Raw genomic sequence first — 24490 nt, 5'->3', positions numbered from 1 at the left:
CCCATGAAAACGTGAGCTTCCGTGAAGGCAAAGATGGAGCTGGTCACCTGGGTATCCCGACCACCTAAAATAATACTCGGCACCTAGTGAGCAATCTGTGAGTGTTAGATAAATGAATAAACGAATTAACAAATAACGTGAGCCAGCTAAATTGATGGCAAGCATGTCTATTATTAAAACAGACATTATTTTGAGGTCTGGCTCAGTAATCTTATACAAAAAGCAGCCGAGTACAGAGGACAGGGTGTGCAGAATCTGAAAGAATTTCATCTTGTGTCTGCCCTTTGAGACATTTTGCTGAACATCCCCTAGAAAATGACTTTAATCCATGCCATGCCCTTTATTGTAACTCTTTAACACAGGGCTATGTCTCCAAATAGAATACTAGATATAAAGAAATTATGATTATTTCTATAGTTAGACGCAGGCCCAGATTATCAGGGTGTGAAGCGACAAGTATCCCCTTGCCTAGATCAGTCTATAATCAGAGAAACAAGAGTAGACCCCATTCTTTCATAGGAATAATTCTGAATCATATATGAATGGCTTTGCTATGTCATTCACCTCTGCCCGAGAAATTATCCGAAAGACCTCCATCACTGTGGTAGCGGTGACGAAGCAGCACGGCGACTCACGTCTTGTCCCTGCAAACATGCGCCCACTTAAAACCGATCACTGTCAGAACCCATGCATTATCCAGAGAGCTCTCTGCACACGGCCACGTGTATCCTCACATTTTATCTCCCTGCCATATCTGTCTAATAGAACAAAAAATAATACACAGAATATTAAAAAAACATTAATAGCCAGAATACATTATTAATTCAATTAAAGCACGAGTCCAATAACGATTCTTTTTCATTGTGCTTATTAAAAGGAATAATTAATTGCTAAGAGGGTATTAAAAAAACACACATAAACTGCTGACTCTACTCCTCCGTGAAAATGCAGAGCTTCTGTTTCTCCAGGAATAATAGAAGAGACGTGCTGGGTACAGTTCTAGGCAGGGACTAATATTCCTTCTTGCTCCTTTTCTTTATAGCTTCATACTTCAAAACCAAAGAGTTAAAAGAATAGGTAGGTTGGACATTTTTAGGATAAGAATCTCCTCTGGGGCTGAATTAGAAACTTGGTTCCATTACTTACTGGTCATATTTTCCTGGGCATGTTATTTAACTTCTCTGGGCCTCATTTTCCTCACCTATGAAGTGGGAATAATAGGAGAATCTATTTCAGGTTTGTTAGGAAACAGACACAAACACGTGGAACACCATCTGGCATATGTAACAAGCGACCGATGAATCCTGGCATTAGCTCCGTATCAGATCTACTCGCTTCTTGCTCTCTCTATTGATAAATCGCAGGTCGGGTCCTCTTTACAGGGCCGTGGCTGGTCTCGAGAGCCAGTTCCCTTTGGCCGCTACTCGGATCACCCACCATTTAGCTATAGTCAACATTTGATAAAAAAGACACCCAGGAAAACAGTACATTCTTAAAAGACACTCAGAACCTTAGATGAGAAACACGCATTTTGCAGTGATATCACAGTTTTCTGGCATTATATAGAGGAATGCAATGCATCATATAAATGAATGTCAAGACAAACTGACATTTAATTCTATGTGAGCCAAAATTATCATCTTAATTTTAACCAACTTTGATGACAAATTACTTCAAATATATGCCTCACTTCTATGCCTTAGGAGACCGAATATGCTGAATGTAATTTAATATATTTTAAAATGTTGATGCCTCAGATTCATCATCCTGAACACCAATTTTTATATTGACACTCTTAGGAGTTAATGAGATATTTAAAAATCTGCTCTCTCTATATACACATATAGCTATGATTTCCTTGATTCCTCTCTTTTTTATCACTCCTAGTTATTGCAATACTTGAGCGAAATTACAATACCGGTACTTTAATGCTGATTTTGCATAAGAACAAAATATCAGTATTAATGACAGTGAATGCCAGTATTTTATTAAAAAGTGAGATATGTCGCGGTCTCCATCTGCATAGTCTTTGTCCCTTATTCTGCATGAGACGGGCTGGAATCCAGGACTGAGAATCCTCTATTACTTGGCACTAAAACTCTACAAACAAGAAGACTAGAGAAAGAGGCCCCAATTAAAATACAATCTCCTGGGATCCCTGGGTGGCGCAGCGGTTTGGCGCCTTTCTTTGGCCCAGGGCGCGATCCTGGAGACCCGGGATCGAATCCCACATTGGGCTCCCGGGGCATGGAGCCTGCTTCTCCCTCTGCCTGTGTCTCTGCCTCTCTCTCTCTCTGTGTGACTATCATAAATAAATAAAAAGATTAAAAAAATATATAATCTCCTGTGGAAGAGGACACCAGGTCCACAGGAAATGCATCCGGCCCTAGGAGTGAACGGGAGGGCTGCAGAGGGAATTTGGCGAGTTAAGCCAGGGAATCCTTCAGTGTCCACTTTCCTGTCCTCACCTAATCCCGTCGTACCTTCTTGCTTCTATTTTCTTTAATTCTTTGATGTTGACCTGGGTCTCCTCAGTAAAGCAGGGGAAGGCAGTATCAACCACAAAAAAGAGGCTCCCCTGCGTGGATCTTAAGTATGAGGGGTCGGGAGTGATACTTTCCAATCAGGGCATCCGTGCTCGATTCAAAGCAGCAACGTGGCTAATAATTCTCCGGGTACATCTCAAGATGGAAATAAGGTATTCCCTATGTAAGTACCTCAATAGTGATAACCCAAGGAGACCATCCGTATTCTAATAGCACAGACCACAAGTATTGTAATCACTAAACACCCTTATATTAACTGTGCCCATCTGGCCGTCAGACAGAACTGTTGGCAACTCTCAATCTTTACCGCCTCCACCAATTGTCAAATTTGGTGCCGTTCCTCACCTGGGTTCTGTATACTGTGTACAGGCATTGCAGCCCCCACCTCTCAGCCTTGTAAACTATCCCCCGCCCCCGACCGCCCAGCACCACCTGTTGTAACCAGGAACCCAGGCCCTGCCACCGCTCTCTCCGAGATGCTCTGATGGCTCCCTCTCCCGTAACGAAAGGAGACCCAGATCCATTACCTGGCCTTCAGAACGGCCCGCGACCCCTGCCACCTCTTCCTGCATCTCTCTCCCCAGTGTCTGCTCTGCTTTGGACACAATGGTCCCTTTTCTCTTTCTCCAACACCTGCAGCCTGTTGCCCTTGCCTGGAAAGCTCTTCTCCCACAGCCTTCTCTCCAATTAGATCTCACCTCACATGTCACTTCCTCTTAGAGAAACTGTCACTAAGCCACCGATCTACAAAAGCCACCCAGGTGGCCTGGATCACTGCACTTGGTCCTACGGTTTAAGATTTATTTATGTGAGAGAGAAAGAGAGACAGAGAGAGAGAGAGAGAGAGAGAGGACACACATGTGTGCATGAGCAGGGGAGGGGTAGAGGGAGAGAATTTCAAGGAGACGCCCTCCTCCTCTGCTGAGTGCAGAGCCAACGTGGGGCTCGATCTCACGACCCTGAGGTCATGGCCTGAAATCAAACCAAGAGTCAGACGCTCAACCAACTGAGCCACCCTGGTACCCCCTTAGTCCTATTTGACATATTTGTATAACTGTTTCTTCACCATCTGTTCTCAAGAGAATACAAGCTCCACCAACTCGTGACGTTGCTCTTACCGCAGAATCTGTGGCGCATCACATGCACAAATAAGCATTTCCGTGAGAGAATAAATATTCACCATCTCTGCCAGGTATCGCGGAAGGCTGTATATGGACGGTGTTATCTGCTCTACGAAATATCCTTACAAAGTAGTTTCTATTAATTACTCTTCTCAGTTTACCAGCGAGGTTAAGTGAATTTCTGAGCTGACACCAGAGCCCACTCTCTACCTGGTCCCTGCACTCTTATCGCCCTATGATATCCTAGGGAACCTGTTCTTGACAGGTCGCCGCATGACTATCAGAAGCCTTCTCGTTCACTGGAAAACGATCAAGGCTGCATCCTCAGATCCAGTGGGAGGTTTATGTTACTGGGGCCAAACGTCTTTAGAACGGGCGATCCCATAGCCAGCCTGCGGGATAACTACAGGTCGAGAAGTGTGCTGCTGTTGCCAGGAGCACGGCCCTGGGCTTGGCTGTCTGGGATCAAACCCCCAACCCTACACTTGAGGCCGGAGGCCTAGATCAGGTTTCTCGGAGCCTCTGTACTCCTGGCCCTCATCTGCAAAACGGGGATGATCACAGGTCTCCAAAAGTTAAGTGAGATGCTGCGTGACGCATGTAGAAGAGGAACGGGGCCAACAAAAAGACTTCAGTAAATGTTTGCTAGAATTTTTATTCTTACTAAATATATCCTGACTATTTAATTACCCAGTACACCCTTCTCTTCGCTGAGCTAGATTATATATATTACAATAACCCAAATTTATTGCCCCCGGGACTCTTATATTAAGAAAGATTTTTCCTCTCCCTCTGCTTTGCTTGGGTACAGGTTAAGAATCCTTGAAAAAGAGCCTCACAGGGAAACAGGGTACACGGAAGCACTAACTTAATAAAACCCAGTGATTAAGCCTGGGAGAGTCAACGCTCTGTCCAGAGCCATTTGTCCAACGCGCCTGAGGAGGCGAGAGCCAGAGCACGATCCGGCTGCCCAACCTCACGCAATCGCCTAGCGGCAGAGCGGAAAGCAGCAGCTTCGGCGTCTCTGACCCCGAGACATAAACTTCTCCCTTAGGCAGAGCCAAGGCCCTGGGCCCAGCTAAGGGGTCAGGATAGGGGCCGGGATTCCTAACTAAAACACCAAGGTGTTGGGAAAGCAACAGTCCGGTGGTTTAGCGCCTGCCTTTGGCCCAGGGTGCGATCCTGGAGACCCGGGATCGAATCCCACGTCGGGCTCCTGGTGCATGGAGCCTGCTTGTCCCTCTGCCTATGTCTCTGCCTCTCTCTCTCTCTCTCTCTGTGTGTGTGCCTATCATAAATAAATAAAAATTAAAAAGAAAGAAAGAAAGAAAGAAAGAAAGAAAGAAAGAAAGCAAGCAACAGTCCTGTGGGAACTTGGGCAACGGGACAGGCATGAAAATGCAGGGACTCACAAATTGGCCAAGTGCGACAGAAGGGCCGAGCCGGCTGCAAAGCCAGTGAGTCTAGAGGCAGGGGGCTTGCAGCAGACGTGGGGGACCCCGACCTCCTGCCTTTGGTCCCCAACATTCCCCCTGACCCCGAGCATCTCTCCTGACCCCGAGCATCTCCCTTGACCCCATGCATCTCCCCTGACCCCGAGCATTTCCCCTGACCCCGAGCATCTTCCCTGACCCTGTGCATCGCCCCTGACCCCGACCATCTCCCCTAAACCCGAGCATCTCTCCTGACCCCGAGCATCTCCCCTGACCCCACGCATCTCCCCTGACCCCGAGCATCTCCCCTGACCCTGAGCATATTCCCTGACCCTGTGCATCGCCCCTGACCCCAAGCATCTTCCCTGACCCTGACCATCTCCCCTGACCCCAAGCATCTCCCCTAAACCCGAACATCTCCCCTAACCCCGAGCATCTCCATTGACCCCGAGCATCTCCCCTGACCCCATGCATCGCACTTGACCCTGAGCATCTCCCCTGACCCCGAGCACATCCCCTGACCCCTAGCATCTCCCTTGACCCCATGCATCGCCCCTGACCCCGAGCATCTCCCCTGACCCCGAGCATCTCCCCTGACCCTGAGCATCTCCCCTGACCCCAACCATCTCCCCTGACCCTGAGCATCTCCCCTGACCCCGACCGTCTCCCCTGACCCCGAGCATCTCCCCTTTGATCCCTGTGCATCTCCCCGTGCATCTCCTGGGCCCAGGAGCCAACTGGCAGTGCCGGCCACACTTGCAGGAGTAACAGCGCGGCACTGCCAGCTTTCAGTGACAAAAGGAGTGTTTATGGCAGGCGTGCTGACAGCTGTCCGAGTGCCACATTTATTTACAAAATGTTAGTTAAATTACTGACAGTTGGCGCTGTGGAGGAAAAGCTGAGAGAAAAGCTGACATTTCTTGATCTAGCGGGTGCTCGCAGCACGGGTTCTGCTCCCCTATTTATTAATTCCATTATTTGCCTGTTACTTGATCTATTTATGACTTCTGGCTTATTCACCGGCCATTGCCTTTAAGAGGCTCTGAGTGTCCGGGCAGTTAAACCGCTCCACGCGATTTGGTTCCAGAGGCCCCAGGGCTCAACGTCGCCGGGGGGCTGGCTGTGGCATCCAGCCTCTTGTGTCTCTTCCCCACGGCCTGGCACACGGCATCCTTCCAGAAACCTCCTGAGGGCAGGGGGTAAATCCTGCCCCGTTCTCTGTGGCGCCCGCCGCTGATCAGCGTCTGCTCATTAAGTTATGAATGATCACCGTCATCGGCACCGGCTCGTTTTTCCTCTTCTGTTGATCAGAGGCAGGTTTTCTGTGATGAAGCCGGACAAAGTATGTCCATTTTTTATTCTTTCTGACAGGGGCAATTAAGATAGAGGAAGAAGAATTTGGGTGATAAACGAAGATCAACATCCTGGCTGTAAAGAGTCGTAGACACCAAAACCTATTTCTGATGGAGCTTGTTTGTACAGTCTCTTCCCCCAGCACAGGGAAAAAGCATACATTGCCTTAAACCATCCTCTGTTTTTTCTTTTTCCAATGTGTTTCTTCTCATGTCAAAATAGTGTATATTTTTGTTCATAATTTAAAATCCACAGATAACAGGGCACCTGGGTGGCTCAGTTGTTTGAGCGGCCGACTCCTGGCGTGGGCTCGGGTTCTACCTCACCTGTGGGACCAAGCGCTGGCCTGGGCTCGGGGCTCGGGGAGCCTCCTTCAGAGTCTCTCTCTCCCCCTGCCCCCCTCCCTGCTCCCTTGCTCTCTAAAATAACTCTTTCAAAAAATTTTTTTAAAGATTTTATTTATTTATTCATGAGAGATAGAGAGACAGAAAGAGGCAGAGACACAGGCAGAGGGAGAAGCAGGCTCCCTGCAGGAAGCCCGATGTGGGACTCAATCCTGGGTCCCCAGGATCATGGCCTGGGCTGAAGGTGGTGCTAAACCACTGAGCCATCCAGGGATCCCGTTTCAAAAAAAATTTTTAAATAAAATACACAGATAAGCAAAGGGTATCTAATTAGGCCTCGTCTAGACATCCTCTGAGGTCGCGGCCTCTGTGCTTCCGTCCCCCACACTCTTCATTCACTCTTCTCCACAGCCCCTCCCACCAGTTATGAACTCTGAATTTTGTGTGTGATCCCATCCATGAAAGGTCTCATGCTCCTGGCAGGGAAGTTCTGCAAGCACAGGAACTGCAGTAAGTTTTGTTAACTCCCGTCTTCCGCGGAGCCCAGGACGGTGTTGGCCATGCGGTCGGCACATAATGAATATTCCTGAACGAAGCCCATGCCAGGGCTGCCCACGCGGGTCAGTCGGTTGGGAGCCCAACTCTTGATTCCATCTCAGGTCATGACCTGGGGGTCCTGGGATCCCACATGGGGCTCTTTGCTCAGCGACAAGTCTGCTTGAAGATTCCCTCCCCCCACCCCTGACTCGTGTGTATGCACGTGTGTGTGCGCTCTCTCTTTCTCTTTCTCAGATAAATTAATCAATTTTTAAAAAAATCAAACCCAACATAGCCACACAGAGCATGCTTTTCTCAGTCTGTGTTCTGACAGCCCCCAACCGCTCTAAGCTCAGATATGAGGAGGATGTAGGCATGACCCCTGGGGAGGCCCAGCCAGGGGCCTAGACTCTGCTACCCTATCTTCAGGTTAGTGACCTGTTGCTGCTCCAGGGCAGGGTCATACTCGGGCCCTGCCAGCCCAGCCACCCAGTGCTCACAGACTTAGCCTCTTCTCGCCTTCTCCCCCACACCCCACTGCATCCCTTCTATGCTCCTCCAACCCCCCCACTCCGCCCATAACCCAGAATACAGGTGGCCTCCCAGACAGGCAGTGGCCTCTGTTCCAATCTCTTTCTGAGGCTCTGGCTCTGAAGCTTGCTCTACTTGGCCAGATCGGAGGCTGGCCGAGGACAGGAGCTGTGCTTTATATATCTCGGTAGCCCACACAGGGCACAGCACGAGCCCTACACACGGCAGCATGTGTGCAAAAAGCCCCAAGACCTATCACAGCAGTATGGGTTCCGGTGGTAACCTACTTTCATTTTTCCTAGATTTTTATAACATTGCCCTCTTTCTGATTTTAGAAAAGTAAAACTTAATCTTTGAAACATTAATAATTATAGAAAACACAAGAAAATCAAAGTGACTGATAATTCCACTACTCAGAAACTTGACGAGCATTCCTGTGTTAATAAAAGAGCCTTTCGGTGTATATCTCCGGCAGGTGTCTGGGTGCACATCTATGCTCACATTTACAGGGCACTGAACCATTTTTGACAGATGAGTTATAGGCCAGTTAATTATCTGAAATGACTTAGAGTTCTTCCTTTATTCCATATTCAGTAAGATATTAATCTCAAATTATTAGAAAATACATAATGTCAAATGAAAAACGTTTTCAGGACAATAAATAACATTTCTTTTTATATAAAGAAAAAAGCAGGGGCACCTGAGTGATGGGTTGGTTAAGTGTCTGACTCTTGATTTCGGTTCAGGTCATGATCTCAGGTCGTGCAGTCGAGCCCTGCATCAGGCTCCATGCTGAGCCCAGGGTCAGCTTATCCTTCTCCATCCCCTTCTGCCCTTCCCCCGGCCTACGCTAGCCGGCTCACACTCTCACTCAAATAATTAAGTCTTTTAAAAAATTGAGAAAAAAAGCAAACAGACATAGACAATGCATTATTTAAGAATACTTATATATTTGGTAAAGCTATAAAGAAAAGAAGGAAGTAATAAAAAGGTTCAGGGCAAAGGTCGGCTCCTCAGAGGAGACAAGGTATAAAATAAGGAGGGAACATATGAGACTTCGCAGATAATGGAAGGTTCTCTTTCTCGGAGAAGGTGAGGGGCATGTAGGTCATCCGCCTGTTACGTTTCTATACATAGATACGTTATACACACCTTGAGGTATAAAATATCTCATAACAAAAGGGAAATAATACATATGTGGTTCTTACTATACCCAAAATATTGTGTTACTGAAATCAACTTTTCATCAGCACTACAGAGGGCCCTACCGTGAGCCAGGCCCACGCGAGGGGCTGGAAGGTCCAACACGGACACAGAGGAAGGAGGACCAATCCCAGGGCAACCGGTAACACATGTCCTTCACCATCACGATGCGTCCCAACCATCCCCAATTTCTAGCAGGAAAGAACGTGGTGATGAAAATACTTAATAGGAAAGTTCAAAATGTATTTTGGTTGGGAGCTATATGTAAATACTTCCTTAAAAACGGGAGTATGTTTAATTAATATTTTATCTGTGATTCAGCAGTAACTATTGAGGAATACGGACTAGACATACCATAGGTATACACTGTAGGATTAGGCCATCAGTGCCAACTAAGGTAGTAATAACAAAGAAGAATGAACAGTACCTATTTACCTCTTTTAAGTAATGAAAATTTTTTTAAATTAAATAATAAAATAAGAGTAATCGTCTGTGGCCTCTCTGCTGAAGCTTTTATTACAGATCATTCTTTCAGGACATTTCATCAATCTCAACCCTCATAAGACCAGGAGCAACAGTGGCCTGGCAATGTGCCAGAGCCTTTGATCGTCATTGGAAATGGAAGTGCAAGGATGGCGGACTGGTTTTTTCACCCAAGGAAGCCAAGGGACCTGTACTCCAGGGGAATTTCATGATCCACCAAGGAATTTCCAAATCCGCACAATGTCACAGTTGGAAGCGGCTTCATACTTGGTGGATCAATGTAAGCCTAACCGACAGCCAGAGAGACAGAAAAAGAGCTTTTCCCTAATTATGGTAAGTGCTGATTAGATGAGGTGGCTCAGGTCACTGAGGGAGCTCAGCGCAGGTTCCCTTGGCTAGCGTCAGGGCTCTGAACTGTCCATGACACACAGACACAAATCAAACATGGTCTTTGCTTTTAAAGAACTTAAAATTGAACAAGGGCAGGGCATGAAAATAATAACAAATTACAGAAACGTGAAAAAAATAATATATAGCCCCCAAAATGATCAAAATGTTGTAGCAGCTTCCACAGTACTAAGAATGAAATCCAAAGGGGTCACTACAGTCACTGCAGCCATGTGGCCTGGCCTTGGCTCTGCCCGCCTCTCCATGGTCTGTGCAAGTCACGATGTTTCTCCCTCTGCACCTTGTACCTGCGTCTTTCTTCCTGCTCGGTCCTTCCCCAAATGAACACACACTCAACTCCTTCACTTCATCACACTTGACTCAAAGGCCTTGCCTTAGAAAGACTTCCCCCAACCAGGGTGTCTAAAATTAGCACCGTCTTTGCATGTTTCCATCCCCCCCACCTGCTTGCTTTCTTCTTGAGAGTGTGCAACACTCCCTGACATGTAGGTAACCACTTCTCTGTCCGTTGTCCTCACGTGCCCCAGGGTCTAGAACAAGGTTTGACACTTAGCAGGTGTTGAAGAATTACTTGTTGAACAAATGATGCATGGTCATGAACAATAAACTATGGAAACCTGGGTGAGTAAGAGGTTTGGGTGAGATTATGCTGTTTGCAGGGTTTTCAGGGTCTTGGACCTGGGAGAGAAGAAAGAGAGAACAGGGGAAAAGGGTATGGAAAAGCAATCAGGCTAAGTGAGCCATGGAGGGTGTGTGCTGGAGCACCTGAAGGCACAAAATATGGGACAAACTACGAAAGCCTCAGAAGAGGTTTGTGCCCAGAAATCCAGGCAAGAGACACAACATAGATGGAGCCGCCTACTTTCCATCAATCTCCCAGCTGCGATAAACAGTTTTAACTTCTTCCTTTTCCCCCTAATTGAATGTATTATGAACAGAAGATGACATGTTCAATGCTTATTATATGTCAGGCACAACAGTTGAGATGTTATAAGTTATCCTGTGCAATTATTATAAATAACTATGATTATTAAAGGATGTGAGGGCTCATAGTAAACGCTGCTAATGATGCTGTGTTTTGTTGTGGTTGTTATTATTTCAATCTTACAACTACTCTGTCAGGTAGGTATTGAGGTGTTACTCGGCCACATTTCACAGATAAGAAAATAAAGGCTCAGAGAGGTTAATAATTTCACAAATGAGGTTTCAACTCCAGAGTCCCTTTATCTGCACTCCAGAGTCATTCTCAATTAGTGTGTTTTCTGTAGACTAACATGAGTGGAGTATATATGTTTAGGATCTGTATTTATATCTTATATCTGCACAAGCCACAGAGAAAATTCACAGGTAGGTATCCGCCGATCGAAGGCTGACAATGTGTTAAGCCACCCTGGGGCTTCCTTCAAAGTCCCCTAATTTCATCTCTGTTCCAGCTTCAAAAAGTCCACCTTTCCATACTATCTAATATCCCACCCTCCATTCCTCCTTTTAGTTAGTTAGGAACACCATACTGTGACTGGATTTTTTTTAAAAAGATTTTATTTATTTATTCATGAGAGACACACAGAGAGAGAAAGGCAGAGACCCAGGCAGAGGGAGAAGTAGGCTCCCTGCAGGGAGGCCTATATGGGACTAGATCCCAGGTCTCCAGGATCACGCCCTGAGCCAAAGGCAGACGCTCAACCGCCGAGACACCCAGGTGACCCTACGAATTAGATTTTGAAGGTCTGTTGGAAACTGAGGCTCAAAGAGCTCGTACGAAGCAGAATGGGCAACAGCCACCACGTGCACACGTCATCCAGCAGGTAGGTCACCAGCTCCAGCATAGCTTAGGTGAAAACAGCAGGTGGCAGGGAAGTCATCTGCTTTGGATAAAAATTCGGATACAGAGAGCCCCTCCTCTAGGCTGACTCTCCACGTCTTCCTCTCAGTGCACTCTGAAGGTCAGGCCTGTGTCTCCCAGAGACTGGATGGGCCTGGGAGTTCCCACTTTCAGACTCAGTCTCCGACCACTACCACCACCTGCTCTGAGCCGCCCAGCATCCCAGTGGGATCCCTGGAGCCCGGCACCAATTACTAATTATACATTAATGGTAACAAGCAAAGCAACTATTTTTTCTCAATACCAAAGATAACCCTAAGGGCAGGGAAATGTCAAACTGAATGCTTAATAAAGTTGGTGCAAAATGCTCTAGGGGCACAATGCTAAATTTTCAGGCAGACATGGAGATGATCCAAGGACTAGAAAAAAGGTAAAAACCTCACCTTCTTAGCATACGCAGTGTGTAGGTTTGATTACTGAATAGAGATATGAAATATGCACTAAATAATTCTTCTGAACAGCTCATTAGGCCTAATCCATCTCTGATTTCTATGAGTCCATTAATTCCAAATATGTGTCTGCTTATACACACACACACATCCACACAGGATCATAAAATGCTGGCTTCATTTCACAATGTAATATCCTGGAAATGGCAACAGGTAAAACATCAAATTGGATATTATGCAGATTTTAAAAGTTTATAATTTTCAGATGTGATAAATGGCAATGACAAAGCATAATGGATCAAAGAAGGATGGCATTTCGGCTAGAAAACACCAGACCCATATGGCCGGATGTGTGTGAGGCACCAGAGACTGGCTGCCACAAACCACAGAGCTGTGATGGCCCAACCGCTCCCCACGTGGGAACGTCGCACGACAGATAAAATCGACACCGGTGTTGTCTTTGTCTATGTGGGATTTTTATTTATTTCTCATCTCCTCAAATCCGTGCTACTAGCAATGTCCACAATAGCCAAAGTGTGGAAGGAGCCTCGGTGTCCATCGAAAGATGATGGATAAAGAAGCTGTGGTCTATGTATACAATGGAATATTCCTCAGCCATTAGAAACGACAAATACCCACCATTTGCTTTGACGTATATGGACCTGGAGGGTATTATGCTGAGTGAAGTAAGTCAATTGGAGAAGGACAAACATTGTATGGTCTCATTCATTTGGGGAATATAAAAAATAGTGAAAGGGAATAAAGGAAAAGGAAAGAAAATGCGTGAAAATATCAGTGAGGGTGAGAGAACCTGAGAGACACCTAATTCTGGGAAACGAACAAGGGGTGGTGGAAGGGGAGGTGAAAGGGGTGACGGGGTGACTGGGTGATGGGCACTGAGGGGGGCACTTGATGGGATGAGCACTGGGTGTTATGCTATGTGTTGGCAAATTGAACTCCAATAAAAAATTTAAAAAAAAAAGATTGAATGATTTAAAAAAATCCGTGCTGCTATAGTTTGCTCCTGAACGTGGATGTTACACTAGGTCTCAGGCATGCAAGGGCCCACGCGCCTCTTCGTACTCTTTACCTGTCTTTGCCTTGCTCGTCTTGCAACAGGTCATGAGACTTGCTGCTTCTTCTGCCTACGAGGTTTCTCCTGCTGATTCCTGTCAGGACCACACTACCCTCCTGCCCACCCTGCCAACACCCCTGCCAACATTATTCTTTCCTCTACTCATTTTACTTTCTGGCATAGTGCTTTCCGACACACAAAGTACTGTTTGTACACTTAGTTACTTAGTGATGACTGGGGCCTGTCGAGCACGGTTGCACAGGTTGTGTGCTGCGCAAGGACAGTGGTAGAAGGATTTAAAGGAGCACAGCTCTGTCTATCCCACCGGGAGCCCTAGGGATGGACTTGTCAAACAGGAGGAGGGGCACCTATTCCTAACTGGTCTGTGCAAGTTGCGTGCGGGAACAGGACACCTGTTTTCCAATTCATACAAGCTGCAGCCCTGGTATCCCCTCATTAAGAATCACTCTGTGCAAAAGGAACCCAGTACTTGGCACCGTGCCTGTACATGTACAAGATGCATAGGATGTGGTGCTGAAGTGGCACAAATGAGCTCATCCATTTATTTCCCAAGAACGCATTAAGCAACTATTATGTGCCAGGCCCTGTGCATCACTCAGAGACAACAGGGAGCATAAGACACAGTCCCTGACTCTATACGTCTGTGTCGCCCCCGTTCCTTGTAGATCCCCTGCCACAACTGGCCACCTTCTTCCCTTTCCACACTTTCCATCATCTCCCCCTGACCCTTTCCTACCACACCACCTGGTCGTGCTTCTAAAATCTGACCTCTGACAATGGTTTTCTCTCCTTTCTCTTCAACATTTTCAAGAAAAAGCCTACAAATCATCCCATCTGTCTCTTTACTGTGTGTCAATTAAAACACTGAGTGTTGGAATATCTCTAGCACAAAAGGTTACACTAAGTAAGAAACCTCCAGCCATTAATGAGCAATTTGTCATCTGAGAGGTATTTCCACTAATTATGCCATGTCTCGAGTCGTAGCCATTATGGACATGTGCTAATTTACTTCAAGGTAAAACTTTTCTTTGTCACTGGTTTTCACATATTCTGTAGACCAGACATTTTACTTGGTTCAGAGATGTAAAGAGTCAAGCAAATGAAAATCAAACATTTAAGGCTTCAGTTTGAAAAGGCCATCGTTCCCACTTTCAGACACATGCAAAAATCACCAAAAGGCTTGCTGAGAAATTTTAATAAGTGCTTAAGTTTGGACTTAAAAAAAAATTCTGGGTATTTCTATGCAACTGCAATCAGGAAATATGAATTACAATAGTTGAATTAGGCAGCGTCATGCTAGCTACTGTAACAAACGAACTCCAAAATCCCAGAAGCCCATCACAATGGAAGTGTATTTTTTCCTTCTGTGCAATAATCTCACAAACGAGGTTCTGGGTCAGCTGGCGGGGCGGGGGTGGGAGCCCTGCTCTGTGGAGGCGTTCAGTGACTTGGCCGATGATGGAGCATCTGCCAAATAGGATATGGGCTTCCAAGGTAATTTCGGACATCAACGTCCAGATGGCGTAAGAAGGAACAGCGTGAAGTATTTCATACAGGGGATTTTTATGGGCCAATTGCACATCACTTTTGCTCACATTGCTCTGGGTAGACCCTGGTCACGTGGCCACACCTACGTTCAAAAGAGGTTGGGAGATGGGAGTCAAGGTTTGAACCTGGGGAGGAGGATAAACAACCCCCATATTTTTGAACAGCGAACAATTTCTTCCTCAAATGTAAGAACTGAACCGAGCGGTAGGGGTCATGCCCTGCCTTCTCATTTCCGACACAGGGAAACTAGGAAACACACTAATTTTCTTCGCAGTATCCCACCGTGAGTGGTGACAGAGCCGGGACTGAAACTCAGGTCACCCCAACCCTCAGCCACTCAACACCTTCCAAAAACAATGACACTTGCTGAGACTCTTCAAAACCATTCCAACACAAAGATGCAGGACTTGTAGCAACATGGGCCTCCAGGGCACCCGGGGTCACCCGACTCAAAGCAGTTCTATTTGCCCACAGCAGATCCATTTCATGCTCCATCCTCCCCCTGCCGTAGGAGGCTAGCCCTGACTGAGTGCCAGGCGCTGCTCGAAATGCTTCCTCCTTCCCTCCTGGCTCACCACTCCTATTATCAAACAATGACAAAACTGAGGCCCAGGGAGGTTAATCAATGTGCCAAAGGTCACACAGCTGGGAGGTGGCAAAGCCAAGATCTGAACCCAGAGAGGGGCTTGGCTCCAGACCCTGTTCTCAATCATCATGCTTTGTAGCCATAAGGTAGACTTCCCTTAATAAAGTTTTAAAAATACATAATGGACATGGAATAATGTGTTAGAAGTGAGGCTCACAGCCTGATTTCTAAGTGCCACTTCCTTCCCTTCCCCCATGGCTATAGGCCCTAATCCTTATTTTCAAGTGTTTATTAGATTTTCTATAAAACCTCTTGTGAAAATGGAAATTTAAAGGTCCTTTAGGCTCTGCACATGCAGATTTTATGAAGTGCGTCACACTGCCTGGACGAGACTGCCCCCCCCCCAACTTCCTATTCCTCTCAGTGTCTGGGAAGACAAAATTCAGGTTAGGTCACACCCCATCGATTTGACCTCTGTTTAGGAACACCCAAACTTCGGCCAATACAGATACAAACCAGAGTCCCCTCTTCCTAATGAAAGATAAATAATTTTCACTATTAACAGCTTAGTATTATTCCTATAAAGTTTTCACTCACTCGACAACCATTTCTTAATACACGCCACGTTCCAGGCCATAATTTAGCTGCTATAAATGAGAGCAATAACGTCAGTAGCCTTAGGGATCTTACATTTTAGTGGAAGAGGCCATAAATAAATAATAGATGAATAAATAACAGAATTCTCTGAGTGTTAAGGGCAATGAAGAAAATTAAACCCACGTAGGGGAACAGAGGAAAGTGGAGGATGGCGGGACGGTTATCTCAAACAACATGGTCTGGAAAGTCTTCCTTGAGGATGGGGTATCTGAGCAGAGGCACAAATGTCATGAAGATCCAGCCATAAAACACTGCAGTGGGTCCTGGCATATGGAAGAGCATTTCCTCCAGCAAGAAGTGATCTGGTGACTCCATGGAACAACACAAAAGTTCAGTGAATGGTATCCTTGCAAGTGCAGCAGGTGTGACACAAGGGATGTCTAAGGGGTAGGCAGGCACCAGGCAACACAAAGTTTTTATACCATCCAAGTATTTGCATTTCTTCCTACATATACTGGAAGCCACCATGAGGCTGTGAACAGAGTGGTATGATTTGATGTATGTTCTTAGAGGACAACATGAGCCAGGAGGTGGAGCATGCCTCTGCTAGGGCAGCAGGGGAGCAGGAGGACTAGATGAGAAGCTACTGGAATAATCCAGGAAGGAGCTGATGGCGGCTCTGACTAAAGACGTAGAGTTTGAGATGGTGAAACATCGTCTGGATGGAACTGGAGGGTATTATGCTGAGTGAAATAAGTCAGTTGGAGAAGGACAAACTATATGGTCTCATTCATTTGGGGAATATAAAAAATAGTGAAAGGGAATAAAGGGGAAAGGAGAAAAAATGAGTGGGAAATACCAGAAAGGGAGACAGAACATGAAAGACTCCTAACTCTGGGAAACGAACTAGGAGTGGTGGAAAGGGAGGTGGGCGGGGGGTGGGGGTAACTGGGTGATGGACACTGAGGTGGGCACTTGACGGGATGAGCACTGGGTGTTATTCTATATGTTGGCAAATTGAACATCAGTAATAAATAAGCAAACAAACAAACAAAACTTTAGAAAAGAGGTATCTTAAAAGTAAAGGCAAACAAGATGTATTGATGCATCAGGTGGAGCATAAAAGAGAAAGAAAAAATAGAGATCCTTTGAGTGTGAGGCTTGAGCAGTTGGCTGAATGATGGTGCCCATTCCTAGGATCAGGTCAGACAAGGAGGAAAAGATCAAGCTGTTGGATGGAGGTGGGTTAGATGAGGCTGGTATCAAGAGCTCTGGCTGGTGGCTTTGAGTTTGAAATGTCTGAGCCAAGGAAAGAAAGAGAGAGAGAGAGAGAGAGAGAGAGAGAGAGAGAGAGAGAAAGAGAAAGAAGAAAGAAAGAAAGAAAGAAAAGAAAGAAAGAAAGAAAGAAAGAAAGAGAAAGGAAGGAAGGAAGGAAGGAAGGAAGGAAGGAAGGAAGGAAGGAAGGAAGGAAGGAAGGAAGGGGGAAAGAAGAAAGAGGGAAAAGAGGGAAAGAAAGAAAAAGAGAAAGACAGACAAGACACATTAGAGCCATAAAAGCAAAGCTGAGGATTAGCACTAGGATCTATGGTCTGGTGCTCTCCCGGGAGCACCTGCTGAGGGCAGAGCAGAGGGCCACAGCAAGAACGGCTGTGGGTGACACAGCCTCATGGCAAACTCACAACACAAGTGGGGATTTGGAGAAAGACAAAGAATGTCCAGAAGCCACAATGAGTAGCAAGGAGAAGTCCAGGGCTCACAGTAAACAGTACATAGGAGAAAAACACCCAGTGTCGACATGACTCTAGGAAGAGAAATAACTCAGGAAACAGCCACAGTTCAAGCTTAAGCCAAAAAGATAGATAGATAGATAGATAGATAGATAGATAGATAGATAGATAGATAGATATAGAGATAGATAGAGATAGAGAGAGAGAGAGAGAGAACGTTCAGGAAAAAGACTGGCAACCTAGGGATTTTGCTGATGACAGATAACGAAGCTCAGACAGTAGAAAGGTTTAGAGGATTAGAGGGAAGTCTTCAGTCGGTTCAGGTCACTGGAAGTACAGGACTGTTAGGTAGGAATCTAGACAATGACACACGACCCGGCGCAGCAGGAGGGCTTTGACTTCTGGGGTGGCAGAGGTCACTGAGACACGGAAACACTAGGGCTTGTCCTGATGGTCTCTTAGGAAAAAGAGGGTCATGATCCCTCAGTACAGCTCTGCTCCACCTCAGCCTCCCAGATACTTGTAGGGGAGGGCTTGGGTGGTCATCACGACGAGGAGGGGAACAGCCATGCCAAGGACAATCAGAGCTCTGACATCTCCTCTGTGGACTGCGGTGGCTTGAGTCACAGTGGGTGACGGGGTGGTCTCACCTGGCTTTTCACCGGTCCTTTATATATGATGATTATTCAAGAGAATTATTCCTTTATCATTTCTTTCTCCTAGTCCATGTGCTTCCTGGGGCTGTTATAACAAACTGGATGGCTTAAAACGACAGATATTTATTGCCTCGCAGTTCAAGGGGCCAGAAGTCTGAAATCAAGGTGCTGGCAGGGCCACGCTCCCTGTGAAACCTGTAGGAGAGAATCCTTTCCTGCCTTTTCCTTCGGGTGGCTCACTGACAATCTTTGGCATTCCTTGACTGACAACTGCATAACCCCAACCTTGGCCTTCATCACCATATGGCATTTTCCCTGTGTGTCTACTGTGTGTCTCCATGGCCCTCCTCTGACAAGGATGCCAGCTATGCTGGGTCAGGGGCTCCCTTCACTCCAGCGCCATCTCATCTTAACCTCATTAGTTACCTTTGTGATGACCCTATTTCCAAACAAGATCACATTACGAGGTACTGGATGTTGGGGCTTCTACATATCTTTTGTTTTCCTTTTTCTTTCCCTCCCCCGTCTTCCTTCCTTTCCTTCTTTTTATTCTCGTTTTGGTGGGAAGCACAATTCAACCCACAACAAAATACAATTCTTTCCAGCTTTCACATATAACAACTGCACCAAGTGAAAAGGAATTTGCATGTATTCTCTATCCAACTTACTTCCTCATAGCTTTTGACGGGTTAGGATTATTTTGGATTGAGCTTGCTTGATGAGTAAATTTGTCCAAAGATGATTATTCTGAGTGTGAGTACACTTTTCCACTCATCAGCTCCATTATAGCCTCTTTGAAAGCCAGAGAAGACCAAGAAATTATCTTCATACAAACGTATCTCTGTTTGCCTTCTTGTGGCCAACAAAGCTTTATCTGATGGTTGATTTCAGTTTTGTCATTTTCCCTCAGTCTTGTGGTTGATGCTTTTTTCATTAAAAATTATATTACTTAAAAAAATCCATCAGCAAGACTGTAAGATTATTTCATACGTTCATCTTATAAGATAAATCTAAACCCCCAAAGCTTTCTGAGCCAAAGCATCTCACACTGAGAAGAGAGCAAGTTGGTCAAACATGCCCAAATAACCCCAAATAACTCAACCATGTCAATCAAAGAGATTTGGGAAAACCAGATAGGGAAAGGATGAGACTTCTATCTATAACTTAAATTAGTTTTCGCTCCATGGCATACAGTTGAAGTGAAAAGGACTGTTTTTGCACTTTCATTGGGGATTTCTGTGATCACTTTCTAATGCCAGGGACACTGGTCTTACCCCAGACTTGAACAGAAGAAAATTTACCAATTGCAGAGAGACTTCCTTCTCAATTTTCACCATCACTGTGCATCCCCTGAGCTGGCCTCGTAATGCATAAGAGATGTGAATGAATGGAAAGTTTCCAATCAGAGAATATTAGAAACAGAAGGCTTCACCACCACCACCGCCACCAAACACAGGCTAAGGCATGGCATCCCTACTTCTATTTGCTAGTTGACTCCAATGTAATTATCATGGAAAAATCAGTCTTCCAAGGGGAAAACAAAACAAAACAAAACAAAACAACAACAACAACAACAAAAAACTCTACTAATCCTAAATCTACACATGAACTCCTGACCAACTATTTGTTTCAGAGAACCTGCCTCTACGGAGTCTTCTGTAAGGCTTTTTTTTTTTTTTTTAAATTTTTTTTTTTTGGTAGGAAATTCATCTTTAGAGCCATGAACTGTCAGAACTTGCTATGCAACAATCTTGTTATGAAAAATAAAGAAATAGCTTTCTTCTCACTCCCTGTCAGAAATAAAACAGTGCAAGAAATTATTTGAACTGGAGAAGAGTCCTAGGATCTAAACGGATGTGTAGAGAAACACACAAAAGTACAATTACCAGTGGGTGGAGAGGCATTCCTCTCTTTGTAGACCTTTCAGAAGCAAGACCGGGTATATCAATCAGAGTGAAGGTACATGGGTGTTTATGCTGCAACAGTTTATAATGAAAAGTGCCAAAGGTGTGAATTTTATATATAAATATGCATACATATATATGGGTGCATATGTATATACCTACGGCGAGAAAGAGAGAAATAGTCTTACACCAAACTTTATGTGTATTATTTCATTTTAACCCAAAATAACCCCTTGAGGTAGGGCATAACCATCCTCTTTACACAGAGATATTAAAAACTTTTGTCTGACAGCTCACAGACACGGTGCTTGAGCCAGGCTTAGCGGAATCCTGTCTCCCAGTTTTCTTTCCAACATACCACTCCTACTAGAATCTGAGTTAGTGAGGTCTTTATCGGAAATCTTCACCTCCGACATCGCACTCCCATGAAACATTCCTATTGCCTCCTCCTCCTCCTTGGTGCACATGTGCAATTTGGAAATTGCATCCTAAACCCACCCAGTTCCTACTTTCCTAAATACACTACTATTTGACCATCTCTGTGATGTTAATTGTGTCGTTAATTTTTTATCAGTAATCAATCATGCAGAACGGAGACTCCTCAAGCTTTTCCCAAGGAAGCAAAGTAACCTCAAATATTGGAAGGATAGGGGATCCCTGGGTGGCTCAGTGGTGTAGCACCTGCCTTCGGCCCAGGGCCTGATCCTGGAGTCCCAGGATCGAGTCCCACATCGGGCTCACTGCGTGGAGCCTGCTTCTCCCTCTGCCTGTGTCTCTGCCTCTCACTCTCTGTGTATCTCTCATGAATAAATAAATAAAATCTTTAAAAAAATATATTGGAAGGATAATGCTTTATTTTACCCATCTGTGGAGACTTGAACCTAAGAGAGTAAATATGCCATTAACATCAATCATACATTTTTTCAAGATTCTCCCATAGTGAGAGATGCCAGTGGTCTTACCTCTAGTAAAACGAAGAAGGAAGTTTATGGGTCAAGGTCTCACCCACTCTGCCTCCCACTACCAGGGCACCTAGGTACACTGGCTTGTGGGGTCCTCACAGAACTGTGTTTCTACCTCAATTTGTTCAATATCCCAGGCCAGAGAAATACATGATGATGTTTGAAGATTTGCTAACTCCCCATGAGAGAGTCCAAGTCTACTCATTTCAGAAGCAAAAGATTGGTGGGAGAACCTGGAATAGACTGACTCTGAACCAACTAGGGAGATTCTAGGGTTGTGTAACGAGAAGGAACTTGTAGAGGCCAGCCAGGTCACTCTCCATGTCTCCGCATCTCCATGCCACAAAAGCTTAAACACTCCAAATACCTTATTCCTAAAATACTTCAAGAAAGGAGATTCTTAACGCTCCAGGACAAGGAGAAGAAACCAAATTCACCTGGTTTCTAGAAGGAGCCCCCCCTGGCCCTGAAGCAAAGAAGGAATGAGAGAAGCCCTGTGGTACAAAAAAAGATCCAGCTTCGAGTCAGACAAAACTGGTTCCAAGCTCCAGACTCAGCCACCATCTGACTGTGTGATCTGGGAAAATGCCTCACTCTTCTCCATGCTTTGGTTTCCTGATCTGTAAAATCAGAATAATAATCGCACCCACCTCGTGGAGCAGCTCTCAGGATTAAAGAAGACCCTGCTCGTAGAGGGCTGAGCATGGAGCCTGATACAGTGAGCAGAGCTGTCCCAGATGGAATCAGGGGTGGGGCCGAAGGCTAAAAACACAGGCGTCAGTGCCAGACACGACCGGCAGTGAGGAGTGAGCACAGTGACAAATGCTAGCTGACTGTCGCGACGCTGTCAGCAGATGCTCTGGCACTTAGTAGGGAACGGCGGCTCTCTTTCAGGCACAGGTAGCCCCACACGAGAGCTCATGGCCACGTGGGGAACCACCTCACCCTTCTGGAAGGCATCTCTGTGCAAGACTGATGGTCACTACCCTCATTGTCTGCAAGAACCAGTGGCTCAACTCCCCAGTCTCTGCAATCCCTTCAAACTCAAAAGAAACATTTCTACAAGGTGCTTGTAGGTGAGGCATGCAGGAGGGCCAGGCCGTCCCTCTGTGCCCTTCGCCAGGTGCCCATGACAATTGGCATGCTCCTTCTCCTTCTGCCCCGTGCCTGGTTGGGTTTTTAGTTTTCCCATTATAGTTTTTGGCTCCTCAAAAGACTGAGTAGGCTTCCAGGAGCTTCCCTGCACAACCCCATATGTCCATGATCTTCTGAGCCACAAGGCCACAGGCTGGATGCCTGGCAAGCCCCGGAGGTGAGCACACAGTGGTCCATCCAGGGAGGAGGCAGGGCAAGCAGAACAGCCCAGGCTTCCTGAGCGGCATTGCTATTCTGAACGAGTTAACTCATAAAGAACAGATCGATCGCTACACCACGAGACCACCACTGGCAGCCAACTCCAAAGAGAGAGAAAGAAGGATGGGCCGGGAGGTGCCTTTCTGTCCCCCTCTTTATCTTGAAAATGCTAATTTCCCCGAGGTCCACCTGGGGTTGAATCCTTCGTCAGAGAGGAGCATTTCTTCAAAGGCTTGGGGCCCGGGTAGGGCAGTGGCCTGGCAGGAAGAGGCACGCGTCCTGGGTGCAGCTATGAAGCAGCCGACAAATGACGCAGTCCATCTGTGTCCCTGGCAGAAAGACACCAGCCCGATCGCTGGTGTGCGTTGTATCTCCTCAAGAGCAACCTCACACAGCTGGGCGGCCTGGGCAGAAATGACAGCGAGCCAGTCACACGTCCAGGGCAAGGACGACATAGGACAACCCGGGGCAAGGAGGAGGAGACGGTGATTTCAGACTGCCTTCAATCACTCCTGCAACAACTATTTCCTGGGCACCTTCTCTCGGCCCAGCACTGGTTACACACAGTGCTGAATGAGACAGGGCAGGTACCTGTTCTCCAGAACGTCACAGTGTGGTTGGGGAGGACAGATCACAAACACACAACCAAACATACGACTAGGAACACTTCAGATACGGATGCCTGCCCTGAAGAAAGAAAAACACAACCCAGATGATACGCTGGTGTGCGACGGACGGGTGGGGTGGTAGGGGTTATTCTGATTTGGGTAAAGGCTCTAGTGACGGGCTTCCACCTGAGTGGAGGCCAAAATGATAACCAACTGTCCATGGAGACAAGTAGAAGGGCCCTGCAGCAAGAATTTGTTTCCCAAGCTGATGAGGTAGAGAAAAGGCCAGGATGTCCAGAGCAGACAGACAGGCCGGATGGCCGCTCTGACTTTATGAGCAAAAACCACGGGCCGAGCCCTGGGCTGGGTGTTGGGATACAGACATGAAGAAGGCATAGCTCTGCCCTCAAGAGGCCATGGGCTGGCTGGAGAGACAAAGGGAGAACCCATCTGCTATACAGTGAAATGCTAAGTGCTTGACATGATACGAATAAGGTGCCACAGCTTCCGACGTGTAGAAGGGCACTCCCTGGGTTTTCTCAAATTTCAAAAACACATTATTCTGTGCTATTCCATGGAGTTGCTATATCAAAATCCGACTTCAATCTTGGACATTTATCAGATCTTTTCTTCTTAACTCATCCAATTTTTTTTTTTTTTCTGTGGCAAAGCCTGCAGTCTAGATAAGTGACAGAAGGTAAAGCTCAGGCTCTGATACTCTCTTACCAGATGATCTCAATGAAATAAATCTTTTTACTAGCTGTTACCTCATTGGGGGAATATATGACGGCAGGAAACACATTTGTCGGGATTGCCAGGCAACAGGTGGACACTTAGTGGAGGTCTCCAGTTAATGACATCCACACAGCTGGGCACCTCAGGCTCTCCTGCCCCTCACTCCTTCTTCAGTATTCCCATAGAGGACCCAGGCCCGCCCCACTCGGAGACAGGAAACTCTTTTCTGATCACACATACACATACATACACCCATTGGCTCGTGGGCACATGCTGCCTCACCTGCCCGTTACCTCTTTGTCCACCGTTACCACCTTTTGAGTTGGACTCAAGGCCCCGGAGTATGAAGTCCAAACCTCATGTCTTTTCACATCCCAAAACCCAGCTCAGGGCCCTTCACGTAAGAGCCTCTTAATAAATCCTTGCTGGTTGACCACAGCTGTATTTTAAGGCATGATGCTAGAGAAATGCGGTAAAGAGACCAATTG

The 24490-nt window shown here is 46.2% G+C and overlaps 1 protein-coding gene across 8 annotated transcripts in view; it reads right to left on the bottom strand.

Moving 5' to 3' along the window:
- Nucleotides 1–24490, bottom strand: part of NTM (neurotrimin) — a 942893-nt gene that overhangs the window by 376743 nt on the left and 541660 nt on the right. The window lies entirely within an intron of this gene.

This window comes from Canis aureus, chromosome 3 (assembly GCF_053574225.1).
Source record: "Canis aureus isolate CA01 chromosome 3, VMU_Caureus_v.1.0, whole genome shotgun sequence".
In the NCBI taxonomy this organism is placed as follows: Eukaryota; Metazoa; Chordata; class Mammalia; order Carnivora; family Canidae; genus Canis; species Canis aureus.
This window is presented reverse-complemented; position numbering and strand designations above follow the sequence as displayed.